This window comes from Rhincodon typus, unplaced genomic scaffold (assembly GCF_021869965.1).
Source record: "Rhincodon typus isolate 14 unplaced genomic scaffold, sRhiTyp1.1 hic_rhity00000459, whole genome shotgun sequence".
In the NCBI taxonomy this organism is placed as follows: domain Eukaryota; kingdom Metazoa; phylum Chordata; class Chondrichthyes; order Orectolobiformes; family Rhincodontidae; genus Rhincodon; species Rhincodon typus.
In genome coordinates this window covers 1,109-5,820 of record NW_025966097.1, presented here as the reverse complement: position 1 = coordinate 5,820, position 4,712 = coordinate 1,109, and the positions used below count along the sequence as shown (strand labels likewise).

At 50.6% G+C, this 4,712-nt stretch overlaps 1 long non-coding RNA gene across 1 annotated transcript in view; it reads right to left on the bottom strand.

Moving 5' to 3' along the window:
- The window catches only part of LOC125488336, a 5,520-nt gene extending 1,098 nt beyond the window's left edge, over positions 1-4,422 (bottom strand). The window contains exon 1 of the long non-coding RNA XR_007266280.1: positions 3,972-4,422. This is a non-coding gene — a long non-coding RNA (uncharacterized LOC125488336). The remainder of the gene's footprint in view (positions 1-3,971) is intronic.
- Positions 4,423-4,712: the final 290 nt, after the last annotated feature.

The following is a 4,712-nucleotide window of genomic DNA, read 5'->3' as shown; positions in this document are numbered from 1 at the left end:
GGGGAGGGGGGAAGGAAGACCTTGTCTATTTCACCCTATCCATGACCCTCATGATTTTATAAGCCTCTATAAAGTCAGCCCTCTGACACTCCAGGGAAAACAGCCCCAGCATCTCCTTATAACCTCAAACCCTGCAGTCCCAGCACCATCCTTGACATCTGTTTCCGTTTCTGAGGATGGGCTGCCCACAATATCCAGATAATGGACTGACTGACTCCCGCACCCAGCTGGGACCCTATACACATCCTCTCACTTCCTGCAGCTACTCCATTCTGGCTTATCATCAGCCCAGTTTGTCTATCATCCTCTCTCTGATAAAAGCCATTGGACTTAACTCTTGTTTGCGGGATGCTGCCGGATCGGCTAAGTTTCTCCAGCACCGTTCTCGTTGAAAAGTCTTTGCCTGCGTTTTCGTGAGGTGTCAGTCACTCTGGTAACCGCAACCCACCCCCAACCCCCTCAGCCTCCGCCCTCTGGGATCTCCATACTCCCCCAATTGCAGCAAATCCCTCAGTCACTGGCAGAGTCTGCCTCCGCCTGTCCATGAGCTCTGGATATCACACCACTCTCCGTTGGCGGAGGAATGGAACAGGCACTTTGCACCATTTCTCGCAGGGGAAGACATCGGTCGCATCCCAGAAGTTCGAGGGAGTCAGGGGGCAGAGGGGAGTGCAGTGGCCGTCACGAAGGAGGTGCTGGGGAAACGGAAGGGTCTGAAGGTGGGTAAGTCACCCAGACCGGATGGGCTACACCTCAAGAGTTCTGAAGGGAGACAGCCGAGGGGATTGTGGAGGCATGGGTGGTGATCTTTCAGGTATCACTGGAGTCAGGGAGGCTCCCAGAGGACTGGAATATGGCTAATGCAACGCCCCGTTTAAGGGAGGGAGGGAGGCAGAAGACCGGAAGGTACAGGACGATTAGCCTGACCTTAATTGCTGGGAAGGTTTTACAGTCCAATATGAAGGGAGAGACGGTGGCATTCATTGTAAAATAGGGCTGAGTCAGCATGGCTTGGTCAAGGGAAGGTCACGCATGACAAATCTGTTAGGGGCGGCGATAAAGGGGTCTACTTCAGGACGGCAGACAGTGATTAGGTGCAGTTCCACAGGGGTCCGTGTTGGGACCATAACTATTCACGTTAACAATCAGGATGAAGGAACTGAGGGCATTGGGCAAAGAAGCGGCAGACGCAACACAATTTGGGAAACTGAAGTTTACCACTTTGGCTGGAGGTATAGAAGTGCAGACTGTTTCTTAATCGGGGAAGGGCTTCAGAAATTGGAAAGGTTTTGAGGGATACGGGCAAGTGGAACTGGATTAATTCAGGATATCTGGTCGGCATGGATGGTTCAGACCGAAGGGTCTGTTTCCATGCTGTACAACTCTATGACACCAAGCCCCACTTCTTCTCCAATGCTCCTCAAAACCCTCAGCCAGGTGTCTGGTCACCAACATCTCCCGGAACCAAAGCAAAACATTGGGGAGGCTGCAAGATCAGAAACAAACACAATGTTAGAGAAACTCAGCAGGTCTGGCAGCATCTGTGGACGGAGAAACAAGTAACGTTTCTGGTAGAGATAGTAGGAACTGCAGATGCTGGAGAATCTGTGATAACAAGGTGCAGAGCTGGATGAACACAGCAGGCCAAGCAGCGTCAGAGGTGCAGGAAAGGTGACGTTTCGGGCCTAGACCCTTCTTCTGAAATGGGGGTTTAGACCCGAAACGTCAGCTTTCCTGCTCGGCCTGCTGTGTTCATCCAGCTCGACACCTTGTTATCTCTAACGTTTCTGGTAGGACTTTTTCAGGCCTTGTCCAGCTGTAACGATGTCCCAACTCCTACACTCTGACCGATGAAGGAAGGTATGCTTCCTGTTCTTTTTGACTAAGCTGATGATTTCCCCGCCATCCAAGGTTCCCGAACCCGGCCATTCCTATCCTTCATTTTCACAGGAACATGCCTGTCCTGAACTCTAACCAACTGGTCTTTCAAAGACACCCACCCGCATGTCAAATGTGGATTGACCCTCCAACAGCTGCTCCAACCCACATTCACCAAACCCTGCCTAATTTGCTTATAGTTAGCCTTCCCCCAATCGAACACCTTCATCCGAGATCCCACTCTGAAAACTTAAGGCATCATGGTCACTATTCCCAAAATGCTCCCACATTGAACCTTTGGCTGGGCACATTTCCCAATACCGGGTCCAGTACAGCCCCCTCCCTTGTTGGACTACCCACATGTGGGCTGTAAGGGATTCCCAGTCAATATGGGGTTGGTTAAAATCACCCAGCACAACAACCCTGTTATTTTCACATATAGAGTCATAGAGCCACATAGCACAAAAACAGACCCTTCACCCCAACCTGTCCATGCTGACAGATATCCTAAATTAATCTCGTCCCATATCCCTCTAAACCCTTCCTATCCACGTACCCATCCAGATGCCTTTTAAATGTTGTAACTGTACCAGGCCCCACCACTTCCTCTGGCAGCTCCTTCCATACACGCACCACCCTCTGCGTGAAAAAGTTGCACTTTAGGTCCCATTTAAACCTTTCCCCTCTCACCTTAAACCTACGCCCCTCTAGTTCTGGACTCCCACACCCTGGGGAAAAGACCTTGGCTATTCACCTTATCATGCCCCTCATGTTTTCATAAACCTCTATCAGGTCACCCCTCAGCCTCTGACGCTCCAGGGAAAACAGCCCCCAGCCTATTCAGCCTCTCCCTGTAGCTCAAACCCTCCAACACCCTTGTAAATATTTTCTGAACCCTTTCAAGTTTCACAGAATCCTGCCTATAGCAGGGAGACCAGAATTGAATGCAGTATTCCAAAAGTGGCCCTAACCAATGTCCTGTACAGCCACAACATGACCCTCCCAACTCCTATACTCAATGCACTGACCAACAAAGGCAAGTATACCAAACACCTTCTTCATCGCCCTGTCTACCTGCGACTCCACTTTCAAGGAACTATGTACCTGCACCCCCTAGGTCTCCTCTCAACAACACTCCCCAATGTGTAAGTTCTGTCCTGGTTTGCCTTTTCAAACTGCAGCACCTCAGTTAGACGTTTATCTAAATTAAACTCCATCTGCCATTCCTCGGCCCATCGGCCCGTCTGATCAAGAATCCTGTTGTACTCTGAGGTAACCTTCATCATGGTTCACTTACACCACCAATTTTGATGTCATTCTCAAACTTAAACATACCCCCCCCATATTCTCATCCAAACCATTTACGTAAGTGACTAGCAACAGCAGACCCAGCACCGATCCCACGTGATCTACCCTTGCTAACCAGTCTACCGCTCTGCCTTCGTCTATCTCGTTAGTCACCTCTTCAGAAAACCCAATCAAATTTGAGAGATGCTTTTCCCCACAAACTTGTAGCTGTAAGCTACAAGAGGGGCCAGTGTATTGTTCCCCCGTAGCACTGATGCACTACCCTCCAGTCGATTTCCTCTGTTGGACCGGGTTCATGAGATATCGAACAGGGCAGGGAATCGGAGGGGTGGGCGGATGGGCGGGCAGGGGGATGGTGGGGTGCAGAGGCTCTGTCACTATCTCACATCCGCTCTCCATCTCCCCAAACCCACTGCCTGGACATTGTCAAATTTACCTCCTCCCAGTTACTGAAAATCACAACGGTGATGCTAGTTTTTTGATCTTTGGGCACTCAGCTGTTCTTACGCTTGATATCCAGCTCAGCTTCCAACTGTTCAAGACCATTCCTCGAGCCTGTTATGTGGAAACAGGAGGCGGCCATTCAGCCTTCCCCTTAAACCTATTACACAGGAACAGGAAGAGACCATTCAGCCCTCTCCTCCAGCCTATTACACAGGGCCAGAAGGAGGCCATTCAGATTCAAATGTGTCCAGGAAATGAGGGATGGGGGAAGAAAGGCAAGAATGGGTGGAGCATATCACATATGAAGTGCTGGGGATTTGGGTGGGGGGAGGTGGAATTACCTGAGGTCAGTCCATTTTGAGGTTGACATAGATGTAGCGGATGAACTGCAGCGAGGCAAAGAAGGAGACGGAGCCCAGCATGAGGAAGAAGACGTAGCAGGTGAGGACGGAGTAGCCGAAGAACTCCAGTGTCTGCACTGTCCCAGACATGTTTGAGCGCTTGAAGTAGTAGAAGACGGAGTAGAGGAACATGAAGAAGCCGGTGGAACCCGTGCTGAAGACCGAGCGCCACCACCAGCGGTAATCCTCACTCGACAGCTGGAAGTAGGTCAGGGCGATGGAGATGCAGGCACTGACACTCAGCAGGATGGCGAAGACAATGAAGAGGATCCCATACAGTGTGTACTGCTCCCGACCCCACACAGTGGCGAAGATGTAGTACAGCTCGACGGAGATAGCACTGCACAGCAGGAGAGGGAGAGAGAGAGAGAGAGAGTCACACGGTACGGAAACAGACCCTTCGGCCCAACCAGTCCGTGCCGACCCCTAATCCCAAACTAAACCAGTCCCACCTGCCTGCTCCTGGCCCATATCCCTCCAAAGCTTTCCCTATCCATGTACTTATCCCAAATAATGTTGTAACTGTCCCCACATCCACAACTTCCTCTGGAAGCTCATTACACATGAACCACTCTTTTTAAAAAAAAATTGCCCCCATGTCTTTTTTTAAAAATCTGTCCTCTCTCCTTAAAATTATGCCCCCGAGTCTTGAAATACCCCAGCTTAACGAGAAGGCACCTC